The sequence below is a fragment of the Theropithecus gelada genome, chromosome 6, assembly GCF_003255815.1.
Source record: "Theropithecus gelada isolate Dixy chromosome 6, Tgel_1.0, whole genome shotgun sequence".
Lineage (NCBI taxonomy): Eukaryota > Metazoa > Chordata > Mammalia > Primates > Cercopithecidae > Theropithecus > Theropithecus gelada.
The window spans coordinates 73,642,543-73,661,989 of NC_037673.1; the positions used below are offsets into that span (position 1 = coordinate 73,642,543).

General features: G+C 37.2%; 1 protein-coding gene and 1 pseudogene across 3 annotated transcripts in view; one reads left to right on the forward strand and one right to left on the reverse strand.

Annotated features, from left to right (window-relative positions):
- AP3B1 (adaptor related protein complex 3 subunit beta 1) overlaps positions 1 to 19,447 on the reverse strand; it is a 303,905-nt gene that overhangs the window by 182,207 nt on the left and 102,251 nt on the right. The window lies entirely within an intron of this gene.
- LOC112625854 lies at positions 12,468 to 13,807 on the forward strand (annotated as a pseudogene). The gene has a single exon (XR_003119790.1). The product of XR_003119790.1 is annotated as a nuclease-sensitive element-binding protein 1 pseudogene (transcript).

Here is a 19,447-nt window from a genome sequence, read left to right on the forward strand (position 1 = left end):
TTCTGCTTCCAGGAAGATGGAGTAGATGTACTTTTCCCCACCTCTCTCACTAAGTAGGTCTAGAAAAGCAGAACACTACATGTAAAACACATATTAAAAAAAACATAAGAAGACTTTGAAAGGCAAAAAGAAGGAGAACTGGATAGGAACCTCAAGATCCAAAGACAGACAGACCAGTGAGTTCCCTGGGTTTTCATTTTATTTTTTATTTCATATACCCAAACTCAGTGCAGAAGCTGGCAACAAATGCAGATGAAAGAAACCCCCAGAACTGCTCTCTCTAGCCAAAGGACCAGGAAAGGGGCAGTCTAGCAAGACATAAAACTTCTAGAAGTAAGTGCAGCCGAACACCAGAAAAAAATTATGGCCCTACCCCCATCCCCACCAGTAAAGGCTGAGATGGTGATCCTAGACTTCTACCCTTATTAGGCTGTAATGAGATGCCCCAACCACCTCACTGGGTGGTCTCAGAAAAGGCAAAGATGGGACTGAGATTTTCATCTCTACCAAGAGGTAACAAGGATTCTGATATTGTGTGTGAAGACCAAGTGAGGAGCTTGGACTTCTAAGCCCATCCATTAGTGACAAGCTGACCTTATTCCTCCTCACTGTCATGATGTCAGAGGAGGCCTAGCGCATAGTTAGGACTTGCAGCACCACACCTAGTAGTAACCAAAGTCAGCCCCACCCACACCTTGGTGGTTGTCAGGGAAGGACACACGGAGAACAGTACCTTGTATCCCTGCTAGCCAGACAGCTATCAGAGAAAGACGGTTGGGGAGCCAGAAATCCCACACTCACCTATCGTAACAATAAGTACGATCCCTCTGAGGTGTCAGTGGAGGATGAGCAGGGAATGTGGACCTCTGCTATGATCCGGCAGTAATGAGACAGCACCCCTCTCTTTCCACCACCCTTCCTTGCTAGAGTGGTATCAAACAAAGCCAGTTAACCTGAAAGTTTAAATAAAATCCAGTCTCAAAGTATCCAAAATGTCCAAGTTTCAATTAAAAAATCACTCATCATTCCAAGAGACAGGAAGATCTCAAACTGAATAAAAATAGATAACTAGCAGACGCCAACACCAAGATAACAGAGATATTGGAATGATCTGATTATTTTTTTAAAAATCATTAAAAAACGCTTCAATGAGCAATTGAGAACATCCTGGTAACAGATACAGAAATAGAAGGTTTTAGCAAAGAATTATAAAGTCTAGATTGGGCGCAGTGGCCCACGCCTGTCATCCCAGCACTCTGGGAGGCCAAGGCGGGCAGATCACCTGAGGTCAGGAGTTAGAGACCAGCCTGGCCAACATGGTGAAACCCCATCTCTACTAAAAATACAAAAATTAGCCAGGGGTGGTAGTGGATGACTGTAATCCCAGCTACTCAGGAGGCTGAGGCTGGAGAATCACTTGAACCCTGGGAGGCAGAGGTTGCAGTGAGTACAGATGACGCCACTGCACTCCAGCCTGGGCAACAGAGCGAGACTCTGTTTCAAAAAAAAAAAAAAAAAAAAAATATATATATATATATATATATAAAGTCTAAAGAAAGAAATAGAAGATAAAGAGACCAAATAAAAAATGTTACGACTGGCAAATACCAGAACCAAAACTAAAAACTTAATGAATGGGATCAAAAGCAGAGAAGGGGGACAAAAGAAATAATCAGTAAACTGGAACACAGAACAACAAGATTTACCCAATCTGAACAACAAAGATAAAATAGACTAGGGACAAAAAAAATCAAAACTAAAAAGCAGAGTCTCAGGGACCAGTGAAACCACAATAAAAGACCTAACATTCCTTTTGTCTATTAATCAATCCTGGAAGGAGAGGAGACAGAGGCAAGAGCTGAAAGAGAACTCAGAGAAACAATGACTGCAAACTTTTTCAATTTGGCAAATAAAACTACAAATTGAGGAAGCTGAGTAAACCCTAAACCGGATTGAACCCAAAGAAATCCAAAACCTCTGAAAACTAAAGACAAAGAAAAAACAAATCTTGAAAGCAGCATAGGAGAAATGAAACCTTACCAGTAACAGAAAAGCCAAGTCTAATGACAGCAGATTTCTCATCAAAAACCATGGAGGACAGAACACAGTAGACCAACTGATGGAGAGGAACTATCAACAGAGAATCTTATATCTAGCAAAAATATATTTCAAGAATGTAGGGGGAGAAAATCAAGACATTTTCAGATACAAGAGAACTAGAGTATTTGTCATCAGCAGACCTATCCTGAAAGAATGGCTAAAGGAAGCTCTTTAGACAGAAAGGAAATGATAAAAGATGGAATCTTCAAACATCAAGAAGAAAGAAAGAATATGGCAAGGAAAAATATGAGTAAATATAACAGTTTTTCCTTCTCCTCCGAGTCTTTTAAATTATATTCGATGGTTGAAGAAAAGTTATAACACTGATATTGTTCTAAATGCATGTAAAGGACATACCTAACAAAACTATTTATAAAGTGAAGAGAAAAAAGAGATGAAAGGGAGGTAAGTGGTTAAAAAGTTTGCCCCTTGAAGTGTAACATGAGGACACCAGTAGACTGTGATGGTAAGATAAGTTATGCATGTATAATGTAATACCTACAGCCACCACTAAAAAAGCTATACATAGAGATATATTCGTGCTTTGGTAGAAAGATTACTGAAGGCCAAGGTAGAAAGATTACTTAAGGCCAGGAGTTCTAGACCAGCCTGGGCAACAGAGCAAAACCTTGCTTCTACTACAAATAAAAAAATTTTTTTAAACTCAGCCATTCATGGGGGTATGTACCCATCGTCTTAGCTGCTCAGGAGGCTGAGGTGGGAGGATCGCTGGAGCCCAAGAGTTTGAGGCTTCAATGAGCCATGATCAAGGCACTGTGCTCCAGCCTGCGTGACAGAGTGAGACCCTGTCTCTAAAAAATTTCAAAAAATATAGGTTTTAATTAATAAAAAGAGAGATATATTCAAAGTAACTATAGATAAGCAAAGATGGAATTCTAAAAAATGTTGAAATAACCCACAATAAGAGAAATGAAGACTAGAGAGAACAAAAAAACAAAAAATTAAATGGGAAGCTTAAGCCTTAAAAATAAATAGATTAAATGTAAATCAGTATGCCAATTAAAAGACAAAGGCTGTCAAAGTAGATTAAAACACCCATGACTCAACGATATGCTGCCTATAAGAAATTCACTATAAACATAAAGATAATGGCAGGTTACAAGTAAAAGGATGAAAAAATATATAACATGCTAATATTAATCAAGGGAAAGCACAATGACTATATTAATATGAGATAAAGTACACTTCAGAGCAAAGAACATTACAACAGAGAAGGACATTATAGAATGACAAAATGGATAATCTAAAACGAAGGTTATATACCATATAATTCCATTTATATAACATTCTTGAAATAACAAAATTATGGAAACAGAAAGATTAGTGTTTGCCAGGGGTTAAGGGTTGGGAGTAGGGTTAAGCATCTGGAAGAAAGTCAGTTTGGCTATAAAACGGCAACATGAAGACTCCCTGTGATAGAAATGTTCTCAGTTTTGACTGTATCAATGTCAATATCCTGGTTGTAATACTGTATTAGAGTTTTGCAAGATATTACCATTGGGGAAAATTGAGTAAAGGTTATACAAGATCTCTCTCAATTATGTCTTACAATTTCATGTGAATCTAAATTATCTTTTAAAAAACATTTAATTGAATCAAACTAAGGAGATAAAAATCAGTAAGTCACTTAAAAGCAATTTGTCATATTTATGCATTGTTAAACATAACAACAAAGAAAATTATCTAAAATGTTTAAGGTTAATATCACTTAAGTATTTTTCCTTTGCTACGTGCCTACAGATTTTACACAATCTTTCCTTAAATCTTGACATAAATATTACCGGAAAACACCTTTCATCAAAAGTACAACTTTTAGGTCTCCCAGAACAGAAATAATATTAGCACAGACAAAAAATCTTATAAAATTATTCAGAGAAAATTCACAAAATTTATACCCTTTGAAAACAAAAGTATCTGTACTAATACTCATCTTCAAAATTAAACTGGAAATCATAACATTATCACCTTCCTTTGAATGCAGAATTCAAAACAAACAAAACTAGTTGTCTTTTAGTGCTTAATAAAAGGACTATAAGTGAGATAAACTTTTATATCAAAGCTGGACTTGAGTGACTGTTCCTTTACGGAGCTCCAGGCTAAAGCAGTTCTGTTAAGTACATTAGTAAACCAATAAAACACAAATAATTAAATGCTCTACGCATAAGCACTCACCTATAATCTTAAGTCATGGTTAATTAAACAAATGTTCAAACTCTACCTGAAAGTGATACATAATGAAAGTGCTGTATTAACAGACATAGCACTATTACTAACAAATAAAATCATCAAAATGTACATAAAAAGCTGCGTTTTATAACCATCTACTCATTCTATTTCTTCCTCATTGTTAATTAACATACTTTATAAGAGTTCAATTACATTATTTTAATGAAAGATACATATGCATTGCTTATTTTGCTGTACAAATGTTTAAGATTATGGCAGTATATTATAATAGTAAAACTACAAACCACTGCTCAAGGAAACCAAAGAGAACACAAGCAGATGGAAAAATATTCCATGCTCATGGATAGGAAGTATCAATATCATGAAAATGGCCATACTGCCCAAAGCAATTTATAGATTCAATGCTATTCCCATTAAACTACCATTGACATTCTTCACAGAACTAGAAAAAAACTATTTTAAAATTCATATGGAACCAAAAGCAGCTCACATAGCCAAGGCAACCTAAGCAAAAAGAACAAAGCTGGAAGCATCTCACGCTACGTGACTTCAGACTATACTACAAGGCCACAGTAACCAAAACAGCATGGTACTGGTACAAAAACAGTCACATAGACCAATGGAACAGAATAAAGAACTCAGAAATAAAACCACACTTCTACAACCATCTGATCTTCAACAAATCTGACAAAAACAAGCAATGGGGAAAGGATTCCCTATTTAACAAGTGGTACTAGGAGAACTGGCTAGCCATATGTGAAAAATTGAAACTGGATCCCTTCCTTATACCTTATACAAAAATTAACTCAAGATGGATTAAAGACTTAAATATAAAACCCAAAACTATAAAAACCCTAGAAGAGAATCTAGGCAATACCATTCAGGACATCGGCATGGGCAAAGACTTTATGATGAAATCGCCAAAAGCAACTGCAACAAAAGAAAAATTGACAAATGGGATCTAATTAAACTAAAGAGCTTCTGCACAGCAAACAAAACTATCATCAGAGCAAACAGACAACCTACAGAATGGGAGAAAATTTTTGCAATCTGTCCATCTGACAAAGGGCTAATATCCAGAATCTACAAGAAACTTAAGCAAATTTACAAGAAACAAACAACCCCATTAAAAAGTGGGCAAATAAGAACAGACACTTCTCAAAAAAAGACATACACGCGGCCAGCAAACATATGAAAAGTAGCTCAACATCGCTGATCATTAGAGAAATGCAAATCAAAACCACAATGAGATAACATTTCATACCACTCAGAATGGCAATTACTAAACACTCAAAAAACAACAGATCCTGGCAAGGCTGTGGAGAAATAGGAATGCTTTTACACTGTTGGTGGGAACGTAAATTAGTACAATCATTGTTGAAGACAATGTGCTGATTCCTCAAAGATTTAGAACCGGAAATACCATATGACCCAGCAATCCTATTATTGGGTATATACCCAAAAGAATATAAATCATTCCATTATAAAGATACATGCACGCATATGTTCATTACAGCACTATCCACAATAGCAAAGACACGGAATCTACCCAAATGCTCATCAATGATAGACTACATAAAGAAAATGTGGTGCATATACACCATGGAATACTATGCAGCCACAAAAAGGAATGAGATCATGTCCTTTGCAGGGACATGGATGAAGCTGGAAGCCATTATTCTCAGCAAACTAATGCAGGAACAAAAAACCAAACACCGCATGTTCTCACTTATAAGTGAGAACCGAACAATTTGAACACATGGACACAGGGAGGGGAACAACACTTACTGGGGCCTGTCAGGGGAGGGTTAGTAGGGAGAGTATTAGGGAAAAGAGCTAAAGGATGCTGGGCTTAATACCTGGGTGATGTATTGATAGGTGCAGCAAACCACCATGGCACACGTTTACCTATGTAATAAACCTGCATATCCTGCACATGTACCCTGTAACTTAAAAAATAATAATAAAATTATTTTAAAAAAATTTTTAAAGACTCATGTAAATGTTTCTATAGTGTCATCTATGAACATACCATCATATAGGTTTTTGAGTTCACTTCCATAAGAAACATATTTTTGTATGGTTTGATTTTAATATGCATTTACAAAAATATGAACACTTTACAGAGGATTACTTGCATTACTGTATTTCTTCAATATGTATTTAATTCAAAGGATGGCATTTGTAATGACTATAATTAAAGGTCGATGAATCATTATCTTATTAAAATTTAGTAATGTTTCATAACATATATGGTTCATAATTGATGCAACTGCTTCCTACTGATAAATTTTTTTACAGTTTTAAAAAATTATGCAGCCAGGCATGGTGGCTCACACCTATAATCCCAGCACTTTGGGAGGCCAAGGCAGGCAGATCACCTGAGGTCAGGAGTTCGAGACCAACCTGGCCAACATGGTGAAACCCCATCTCTACTTAAAATACAAAAATTAGCCAGGCGTGGTGGCTCATGCCTGTAGTCCAAGATACTTGGGAGGCTGAGGTAGGAGAATCGCTTGAACCCGGGACACAGAGGTTGTAGTGAGCCAAGATCACGCCACTGCACTCCAGACTGGATGACAGAGCAAGACTCTGTCTCAAATAAAATAAAATAAAAATTATGCAAACATTAATAAAATATTAATAATAAAAAGATTTCAAAAGAGTAATTTTCATTAGGATCTTTTCCACACGATTCAATGATCTTATATTGCTACTAACAAAACTTCTACAAATTAACATACAATATTATAGAAATTGTAATTTCCTAAAATAAAAGGGATTATTTGAAATAACAAAGTTTTTATAATGGGATTATGAGCTAACAAACATGAAGAACATGTTGCTTATAGCTAAAATAGTTCATCTCAATTATCATTTAAAAACATTCCCCTCAGAAGAAATTATCTTATACTTTTAATGAAATTTCATTTTGGTTCCACTGCCATGAGAACATCATGACACAGCTTCTTAGATCCGGCTCTCCTGGTTACTAGCTATAAGCATGTACCAACCGCATAATTCTCTAAGTTGGAACCAAGCAGAGAAAAAATGGACAAGTGAAGGGTGGACGTTTTTATGAGGTTAATGAAATGAAGGAGATGAGGCGTTCTTGGAGGATGAGAATGAATCTCCAACAACATATTTGAATCTGTGTTACTGTGGACTATGTGTCTCAGGTTTTTAATGAATCAGAACAGACATTAGTCCAAACAGAATAGATGCTAGATACATACACAGTATATGGGTATATCTGGACACACCAGTTCAATATAAGATGCTGGCTCTATGACCGTGACAAATCACTCAACCTTTCCTTGTCTTGATTTTTTTCCTTGTCTTGGTTTATTCATCTATAAAAGCAGTATCTATATCATTAAAGTGTTTATAAAGATTGAATCAGTTTATTGAACATTATACAAGCACTTAGTGCCTGATACGAATTAAAGTACACAAATAGTGGCTATTGCCACTGCTTCTATTATTAAGAAACTGTCTTTCTAGAAGCTATGTAATTGAAACTATTACTATGCCTCAAATTCAATATCCCTAGATGCCAAATAAGAAAAAAAGTTTCCCCCCTAAAATTATCCCTCAGAAAGAAGTTGCCTCATACTTGAGGATTTACAAATGTATTATGAGGCTCTTACACAACTGCTTCATTATGAACCATAATGTATTGTTTGGGGAACTCATTACACTGAAACAACTTCAATCAATGCTAGTTATGGATGCTTAAAAGGAGCTACAGATCACAGTGATAAAAGACGTTATTTTAAGTAAGCCTTTAGAGAAGACTTTTTAAAAACAGGCAATATTTCTTTTTTTTTTTTTTTTTTTTTTTTTTTTGAGACGGAGTCTTGCTCTGTTGCCCAGGCTGGAGTGCAGTGGCGCAATCTCGGCTCACTGCAAGCTCCGCCTCCCGGGTTCACGCCATTCTCCTGCCTCAGCCTCCCGAGTAGCTGGGACTACAGGCGCCCGCCGCTGCGCCCGGCTAATTTTTTTTTTTTCTATTTTTAGTAGAGACGGGGTTTCACCATGGTCTCGATCTCCTGACCTTGTGATCCACCCGCCTCGGCCTCCCAAAGTGCTGGGATTACAGGCGTGAGCCACCGCGCCCGGCAAAACAGGCAATATTTCTAAGAATGGCTAAACAGACAACTCAGAACAACCAGCTGTCAGTGAGAACTAGAAAAGCTGGGGAAAAGTTAAGAAACCTGTTTGAAGGCACTGGAGGGCTAAAAGAACAGTGATGAACTATGCAAACAAGGCCCAGAAGATGTAGTAAATCTAGAAACCTAGAATTCCAATTGGCTTTTGGAATTGCTTTTCCCAAAAAAAAAAAAAAAAAAAACAAAAAAACAAAAAGTGTTAATTAGACAAGAGGAAGCTGAGAGGCCTAAAAGCTGAGTAGAGCTTTCAGCAGATTCACAAAAATGCAGTAACAAAAGGCAGAGGCCAGGATCCGCCAAAAATTACAATCCTGCTAACTCTTCTAGCCTTTGGTTTAAAAGATAAAATCTGTATCTTGGGGAGTAACGATGGTCAGATTAAAGCCCAGCTTAAATCATCTCAATCCACAATTGAGGTGAGTAAGTGAACTCAAGATTGTTGAATCCCTTCCCTAGAACCACAAGTAGAACAAAATCCATCATCCAAAGCTTCAAACTAGTCCAACAATTTATCAGAAAGGAAATGGTGGTTTTACTAAGGGTAAGGATACTGTTTCTTTCGGGGAGGAAAAGATTATTAAGTGAAGGGTATCAAGAGGAGGTCTTATGAAGTATACTGATAATTACTGTTTCTCAATCTAGGTATTTGGTACATAGGTGTATTCAGTTTATGAAAATGTATAAAGTCATTTGCAGTATATGTTTCGCTCTTATTACCCAGGCTGGAATGCAATGGCACGATCTCAGCTCACTGCAACCTCCACCTCCTGGGTTCAAGCAATTCTCCTGGTCAGCCTCCCGGGTAGCTAGGGTTACAGACATGCACCACCACGCCCAGCTAGCTAATTTTGTATTTTTAGTAGAGACGGAGTTTCTCCACGTTGGTCAGGCTGGTCTTGAACTCCCAACCTCAGCTGATCTGCCCACCTCATCTTCCCAAAGTGCTGGGATTACCGGTGTGAGCCACCGCGCCCAGTCTGCAATATATATTTCTACTTCAATAAAATGTCTTTATTACATACAAGAAAAAAAGACAAAAACGTAAATATAAACCAAGAGGAAAAAAAAAAAAAAAGAAAAATAGGGAATCTAGAAATGACTTTGGCAGACGTAATTTTAAATGAACTATATTATGAACTGAACGATTCTGTCCTCCCACAAATTCATATAATGAAATCCTAGGCCAGGCACAGGGGCTCACACCTGTAATCCCAGCACTTCGGGAGGCCAAGGTGGGCAGATCACCTGAAGTCAGAAGTTCGAGACAAGCCTGGCCAACATGGTGAAACCACATCTCTACTAAAAATACAAAAATTAGCCATGCATGGTGGCACACACCTGTAATCCCAGCTACTCCAGAGGCTGAGACAGAAGAATCACTTGAACCTGGGAGGCGGAGGCTGCAGTGAGCCAAGATTGCACCACTGCTCTCCAGCCTGGGCAACAGAGCGAGACTCTATCTCCAAAAATAAAAATAAAAGAAAGAAAGAAAGAAATCCTAATCCCCAGTGTGATGGGGATAGGACTAGGATACTATCCCCTAGTATCCAGGATAGGAGATGGGGCCTTTGAAAGGTGATTAGGTCATAAAGATGGAACACTCATAAATGGAATTAGTGCCATCACAAAATGAACCTCAGAGAGCTTTCTGGCCTTTTTTTCCATCATGTGAAGAAGACAGTCATCTATCTATGAACCAAGAAGTAGACCCTCACCAGACATCAAATCTGTCAGAGCCCTGGTCCCATACTCCCAGTCTCCAGAACTGTGAGAAATAAATGTTTATTGTTTAACTCATCCAATCTAGGATATTTTTGTTATAGTAGCTCAAACTAAGAGAGACTATAAAACAACTACGATTAATATGTTCAAGGAATTGAGTGGTAAGATCAAGCTTTACGGCAGATAATGCAACACAATACAATTTTTCAGAAAACTCAGATATATTTTTATATTGTGTTTATATAAAGCGGTAGACTTTCAGTGACCACTTACAGAGTTCTTTAAATTCAGTAATATTTTAAAAATTTCAACTTAACTGATTTTACCTTTGTGATACTTTTGACATATCAGATAGAGGAAGATTTGTGCTCTGTTAGAGATAATAGCCCAGATACTTCAGTAAGTAGAGGAATCGAAGTTTATATCTGAGACAACTGTGAATGGTTTCAAAAGTAATCATTCTTATTTAACATGTTAACTATATGATGAAATGAATTTTACTTTCTCCTTGTCCAGAAACAAAATAATTAAATAAGACAAACCAGATATATTAAGGAAAATGTTTAGTCTGCTTAAGAGTAAAAATAAATGAATTTGAAAGACTGGAATCTACTTTATAGTAAGTTTCCACTTATTCCACTTGGTATACTAACCATACTTCATATACATAAAAGAGAATTTTAACATTCCCTCCATTTGTACTTGAAAGCAGTTTTTAGAAATATACTGTTTTTAGAACTGCTTAATCTTCTGAGCTTATTCTATATCCTCAAATATATATATACACACACACACATATATATATATATAATTGTTTTTTCTTTGAGACAGAGTCTCGCTCTGATGCCCAGGCTGGAGTGCCGTGGCACAATCTCAGCTCACTGCAAGCTCCCGAGTTCATGCCATTCTCCTGCCTCAGCCTCCCGAGTAGCTGGGACTACAGGCACCCGCCACCACGCCGGGTTAATTTTTTGTATTTTTAGTAGAGATGGGGTTTCACCATGTTAGCCAGGATGGTCTCGATCTCCTGACCTCGTGATCCGCCCGCCTCGGCCTCCCAAAGTGCTGGGATTACAGGCGCCAGCCACTGGGCCCAGCCCAAATGTATTTATTAACTAGAGATTGATACTAGGCAGTTTCAATTAATATATCTATGAATTTGAAACAAAGTAGAAAAACCCCTTATGTAGCTAACATGGCTGTTATGAAGCTTTTAGATATTATTTTATGTACAAAGCCCTTATTTTTAGTATATTATGCATAACATTTCAACTATCTTGATATTCTGATTTCTTGTTACACAGACAACAAAAGACATAATTTTAAAACAGTAAAAATTATATCTTCCATTGCCAAGGGGCAAGAAAAATGTGTTTTACAAATGCTTGAAAAGATTTTAAAATATCAATTATTACACATGTTGTTTCTTTTGAGCCTACAGAAATGAGGCATTATCACACATGGGGTTTCTAATTGGTACTAATTAAAATGTTTTATATTGTGGTTTCAGTTTTCCTATACAGTCATTAAGTAATGCCAACTTTGCACCAATATAATACTGGTATTACTATTACAAAAAGACAGAACCATTTGACCGAAATCTAAGACAGAAAACATTACTTCTAAAGCATAAAACATGCTCTTTTACATGGAAACATGACCGGTTCTAGAGCTAAGGCAGTTAAAATAACTAATAAATAAACAAATGAGGGAGAAATGACAAATCTTCCTTACAAAATAATTCTAAGTAACTATGCTAGTATGTGAATGAGTACTCAAAGTCTGAAACATATTTCTATAACAGCATTGTATCTGTATTCCAAGGTAATGTGTATCTACAAAAATCCAGACAGAAGTAAAGATGCTTTCCAATGGAAAACTATTAAATGAAAACAACTCAAAAAGGAGTTCTCAAAATATCTCCAAAATATATGTGATAAAACTATTTCATAAAATGAGTACAAAATGTTCCATTTACAAAAAGAATGTTTTATTTTTCCATGTTTAAAAGATGTACATGTATGAAATACTACCATAGAATACTTTTTTAATGTTTCTTTAAAAATATACATTTAAGCTGGACCAAAAAAATTTTTTTTTAAATGGGGACCAATTTATACTGGAGAAGGCTTTGCGGTTTCTTTAAAGTAAAGATAATGTTTTATAAATACACTCTTGATAGAAATGAAATTATATGAGTTCAATCGGTAGCGGGAGCGGAGAGCGGACCCCAGAGAGCCCTGAACAGCCCCACCGCCGCTGCCGGCCCTGCCAGCAGCCGCCCGCCGCCCCCGCCCTCAGCGCCGCGGACACTAAGCCTGGCACTAGGGGCAGCGGCGCAGAGAGCTGTGGCCCGGGAGGCCTCACAAGGGCGGCGCCTGCCGACCAAGAAGGTCATCGCAACGAAGGTTTTGGGAACAGTAAAATGGTTCAATGTAAGGAACGGATATGGTTTCATCAACAGGAATGACACCAAGGAAGATGTATTTGTACACCAGACTGCCATAAAGAAGAATAGCCCCAGGAAGTAACTTCGCAGTGTAGGAGATGGAGAGACTGTGGAGTTTGATGTTGTTGAAGGAGAAAAGGGTGCGGAGGCAGCAAATGTTACAGGTCCTGGTGGTGGTCCAGTTCAAGGCAGTAAATATGCAGCAGACCGTAACCATTATAGACGCTATCCACGTGGTAGGGGTCCTCCACGCAATTACCAGCAAAATTACCAGAATAGTGAGAGTGGGAAAAAGAACGAGCGATCGGAGGGTGCTCCGCAAGTCCAGGCCCAACAACGCCGGCCCTACTGCAGGTGAAGGTTCCCACCTTACTACATGCAGAGACCCTGTGGGCGTCGACCACAGTATTCCAACCCTCCTGTGCAGGGAGAAGTGACGGAGGGTGCTGACAACCAGGGTGCAGGAGAACAAGGCAGACCAGTGAGGCAGAATATGTATCGGGGATATAGACCACGATTCCGCAGGGGCCCTCCTCGCCAAAGACAGCCTAGAGAGGACGGCAATGAAGAAGATAAAGAAAATCAAGGAGATGAGACCCAAGGTCAGCAGCCACCTCAACGTCGGTACCGCCGCAACTTCAATTACCCACGCAGACGCCCAGAAAACCCTAAACCACAAGACGGCAAAGAGACAAAAGCAGCCGATCCACCAGCTGAGAATTTGTCCGCTCCCGAGGCTGAGCAGGGCGGGGCTGAGTAAATGCCGGCTTACCATCTCTACCATCATCCGGTTTAGTCATCCAGCAAGAAGAAATATGAAATTCCAGCAATAAGAAATGAACAAAAGATTCGAGCTGAAGACCTTAAGTGCTTGCTTTGTGCCCATTGACCAGATAAAGAGAACTATCTGCATTATCTATGCAGCATGGGGTTTTTATTATTTTTACCTAAAGACGTCTCTTTTTGGTAATAACAAACATGTTTAAAAGCCTGGTTTTTCTCAATACGCCTTTAAAGGGTTTTTAAATTATTTCATATCTGGTCAAGTTGAGATTTTTAAGAACTTCGTTTTTAATTTGTAATAAAAGTTTACAACTTGATTTTTTCAAAAAAGTCAACAAACTGCAAGCACCTGTTAATAAAGGTCTTAAATAATCGTCTTTGTGTAAAAAAAAAAAAAAAAAAAAGAAAGAAATGAAATTATATGATATCTAAAATCTTACATGAAATCTTGGAATGGGGTAGGGTAGCAAAACAAGAGCAGCCATGAGCTGATGAACAGTGCAGCTACGTGATGTATACATAGGGATTCGTTGAACTGTCAGTCATACTTTTATGTATGTTTAAAGTTTCCCATAATTAAGACTTACTGTAAAGCTACACATATCAAGACAGTGTGGTATTTGTGAAATAACAGAGAAAAACATCAATGGAACAGAAGAAAAAGCCCAGAAACAGACTCTCATAAATACAGCCAACTGCTTTCACAAAACAGCCAAGACAATACGATGGAGAAAAGATAGTCTTTCAACAAATGATGCTGGAACAAACGAAGACTCACAGGCCAGGAACAGTGGCTCACATCTGTAATCCCAGAACTTTGGGAGGCTGAGGCGGGCAGATTACGAGGTCAGGAGTTCGAGACCAGCCTGACCAACATGGTAAAACCCTGTCTCTACTAAAAATACCAAAAAATTAGCTGGCCGTGGTGGTGCGCACCTGTTATCCCAGCTACTCAGGAGGCTGAGGCAGGAGAATAGCTTGAACCCAGGAGGTGGAGGCTGCACTGAGCTGAGATCGTGCCACTGCACTCCAGCCTGGGTGACAAAGCAAGACTCTGTCTCAAAAAATAAAAATAAAAATAATAAATAAATCTAGACACAGACCTTACAACTTTCACAAAAATTAACTCAAAATGGGTCACAGACCTCAATGAAAAACACAAAACTATAAAACTTTTAGAGGTTAACATAGGAATCTAGATGACCTTGAGTATGGCAACTTTTAGATACAATACAAAAGACATGATCTGTGGAAGAAATAATTGATAGGCTGGACTTCATTAAAATTTAAAACTTTTGCTATGCAAAAGACAAGGTCAAAAGAATCAGAAGACAAGCCACAGACTGGGAGAAAATATTTGCAAAAGACATATCTGATAAAGGACTGTTATCCAAAATATACAAAGAGTTCCTAAAATTCAACAATAAGAAAACAAACAGTCCAATTTTTAAAGAATGGACTGAAGACCTGAACAGACACCTCACCAAAAAAGATACACAGATGGCAAATAAACATATAAAAACATGCTCAAGACCATGTCATTAGGGAATTGCTAACTAAAACAAATGATATACTATAACACATTTATGAGAATGGACAAAGTCCAAAAACTTGATAACTTCATATACAGACAAGGATATAAAGTGACAGGAACTCTCATTCATTGCTGACGGGAATGCAAAATGGTACAGCCACTCTGAAAGGCAACTCTGCAGTTTCTTACTAAAGTAAACATACTCTTACCAAACAATCCAGCAATCACACTCCTTGATATTTACGCAAAAAAGCTGAAAAGATGTCCACACAAAAGCCTGCACATGGATACAGCAGCTTGCCAAAACTAGAAAGTGCTCAAAATGTCTTTCAGTAGGTGAGTGGATAAATAAACTGTGGTACATCCAGGCAAAGGAATAGTATTCAGTGCTAAAAATCAAATGAGCTAACAAACTATGAAAAGACATGGAGACAACTTAAATGCATATTACAATATAAGTGAGAGAATCCAATCTGAAAAGGTTACATATTGTATGATTCCAACTATATATTTTGCCTTTGGAAAAGGCAAACTATGTAGACATTAAAAAGATTAGTGATTGCCAGGCACTGGTGGGGAGAGAGGGATGAACAAGTAGAGCATAGGAATTTTTAGGGAAGCAAAACTATTGTATATGATAAAACACAATGGTGTATTCATGTTATTATATATCAGACAAAATCCACAGAATGTACAACACCAAGGATGAACCCTAATGTAAACTGTGGACTTTGGGTGACAGTAGTATTAATGTAAATTCATCGATCGTAATGTAAAATGTTGATGGGGGATGTTTTGCGTGTGTAGAGATAGAGGGTATACAGAAAATCTCTGTACTTTCAACTAAGTTTTATTGTAAACTTATAACTGCTCCAAAAAATAAAGCTTATTTTTATTTTTAAGAAAGCAGTGAACCTATATATATATCTGAACCTATCTTATATAAAAATAGGTCTCTCTCTACTCATGTTACCAACCACACTAATGCTAGTGGAAAAAAAAAATCAGAGTAAAATATAGCTTTTCACTTTGCTCAAAAACATTCACTTTCAGAAGACGCAAACGTCGTTACATTAAATATAAGTTTTATGAAGGCGAAAAATAACATTACTCCATGAAGTATATTTTGGAAAAGGCATGGTTTATATACTCTTAAGGTACTATTCCACAGGCTCGCGGAATAAAGAAAAGTGTGAAATTATACTTAAGTAGTAGTACTTTCCATATATTCTGTATCTGAAGCTCTGAACATAAATGTTCACAAAAATAGTAATAAGCCAGTAACTGAACCCACAATTTTGGGTGCTGAGGATAATATTTACTTTTTAAAAAGATCTTAAGACACAGGGAGATTTATTTTATCTGACTGGATTTCCTAAGAAATAAACACAAATTATGATCTTTTGTCAGTTCATAAGGAATAATAGAAAAATAAAAAATAAAATTAGTGACAGTTAAAATTGCATACAGCAAAACATTTTTATGTATAAAAATTGATAAAGGAATCAAACATTCCTGAAAAAAATCTACTTTTGTATCATGTGACCAGTAGCAATGGACTTAGTAGAAATAAAAAACAACTTCGGCTTAAGAAACTCCTAGTATTAATAAAACACTTGAACAAATACCTCTCTGAAACCTGAGAACCACCCTATGTGGTAAAGAAAGCAGGTATTTACTATCTTTTTCACAGATGAAAGAACCGAGGTGCACACAATTTACATAAATTTTCAGTAGTCACAGAGATTAAAAATGGTAGAGCCAAGATTTGAACTCAGGAATTATTATTCTTTATCCTGTCACCTCTGGCCTTTATTACCTTGGCATTTATAGTAGTCTCATAAAAGACCCTGAATATACCCACTTGCCTTCTGAACTCCAAGGCAGCCTGAAGAGTGCTAGTGACATCTCGAGATTTACACCAGTATGAAACAATCTCTGCAACCTGCTGTGGCCTTACTCTCTTCCAAAATGTTTAAAAGTGACTTTAACACATCATGACATTCCCATGTAATCTAAGATACTGCACCAATCAACTCGGCTGTTATAACAAAATACCACAGTGTAGGTTGCCTGAAACAAGAGACATTTATTTCTCACAGTTCTTGAGGCTGAAAAGTCCAAGATCAAGAGGCAAGTGATTCAATTCCTGGTGAAGGCCCTCCTCCTAGCATGTGGACAGCTACCTCATGTGGTGGAAAAGAGGAAGCAAGCTCATTATGTCTCGTCTTAGAAGGGCACTAATCCCATCATGAGGGCCCCACTCTCGTGACCTCCTCTAAACCTCATTACCTCCCAAATGCCCCATCTCTAAATATCATCACCCTGAGGCTAAGTCTTCAATTATGCACTCAGAGGGGATGCAAACAATCAGTCCATGACACATACCACAGCGGTATATTGTGTTACATCTCTCTGACATTAGGTTAGATGTTCCTGAGAAGACCAGGGTGGGGTAGGTGGTTAGTAATATAATAATCACTCAGTCAAATTAGTTACTAAGTAGTAATAGAATACATTATTAGAGATAATTCACTGGAAAAAATATTCATGTTTAATGAAACTTTTATTTTCATATTTTTCACAAAGAAGAAAAAAAGTCTCCTTCCCCAATATTTGTGTCTATGTAAAACAACAAAGGATATGCATACTGGTTTGAGATTTTTTTCCTTCTGTGAAGAAACTGCTATGCTGTACAGTTTACATGTTTTATAACACAGCCCAGTGACCACTATACCACACAGGTGGAAGTGTGGGTTTGAGGACCATTGAACACTGAATCTCCCCCAATACATCACAATTATAGAAACACCTGTGCACAGTAACTTTGTGTTGAGCCACGATGAAACTTCAGTGTTCAATTGCCCACAACACATTTCATTTCTTATGACTAGATGTTCAGTGCTAGTATGTAAGAAACAAGCTTTCTGAATGCAGCATTTTCCAAACTTTGTTACTGAGAAATCTGGAGTATTTATAATAAGCCATTTTTCAAATTTTCTGAAATAAAATATGCTCATGAAACATGTTGAACTTAGGTCTAAGCGTTTCAAGACATGAGAAATAAGGGTCCTACTTCTTTAAAAACTAATTAAAGTAGATCCAGTAATGGGGAATAAAATAGAATCACTTTTTGTTAAGCAAAATGCATTTTAGAGTAGTTTTCATTTGATCATAAATTATGAAACAAAATTACAATGATCCTAAGTAGAACTAATCATGATTCCTCATGTATTCATTCTCTCCATACCTTAATCTCTAAAATAAAAAGTTTATATTACAGACAGGAAAGTAAATGTGTGTTGAATTGAAATTGATGTTTAATTCTCCTCCAGGGCATAAAAACAAATGGGTTAAAGCAGAGGTTTCACAATATTTGTGGACATCCTAAGAAGGAAGGCAATTAACTAAAAGTTCCATTTGTTTAATACTATGAGGAACTCTAATACATAAAACAGGAAAAAAACTTATATTCTAGGTAAAGGGAGGGTAGAAAACTACATCTCCACAAAACACCAACTTAACATTTTAAAAAAGCAAAAAACGGAAATAATTGGAATATAAAAGGTTTTTATATAAAGTTTCATAAAAGGACTATTTATTCTTCATTATTTCCAAAATATTCCTGTATCTAAATTATAGGATACACTGAGTCACTGGGGAAACAAAATCATATACACAAGTTATTTTTAAAAATATAAAGACAACCAGTAGAAGACAAAGCTAAAAGAGTTAGATCTGTTTGCCTTTGGAGAGTAGCAACTGGAGGTAAGATGGGGAAAGGCGCATGCTTACTATAGAACCCTACAGAAATGAAAACATATGCTTACGCAAAGACCTGTGGCACTGGAGGCAAAGATGACAGCTCCATGGGTGTACAGCAGTCATCACTCAAACATAAGTGGGTGCAGTCTGTGACTGCCAAGCAGCGGAAGGGGGTACGAGGGGAATGGGTGTGTAACAGAAGGGTTCAAGGAGGCTCCGACATTGATTTTTAATTTTTTTCTAATCCTTCAATTATCTAGTTATGGTTTTTGAGGAAAAAAGGACCAAGTTTTCTAACCTCAAACCATCTCAGAATTAAATAATTATTCTGTAATCCCAGCACTTTGGGAGGCTGAAGCAGGTGAATCACTTGAGCCCTGGAGTTCAAGACCAGCCTGAGCAACATGGCGAAACCCCGTCTCTACTAAAAATACAAAAAATTAGCCAGGCATGGCAGTGTGTGCCTGTAGTCATAGCTACTCGGGAAACTGAGATGGGAGGATCACTTGGACCTGGGAGGTTGAGTCAGCAGAGAGCCAAGATGGCGTTACTGCACCCCAATCTGGGCAACAGAGACCCTGACTCATTTAAAAAAAAAAAGGATTAAATAATTCTTTATTAGAATACCACTAAGAGAACTCATTTTAATTGCAAAACCCAACAGAATGGCCAGAATGAATAACATTAACATTACCAAATATTGGTGAGGATACG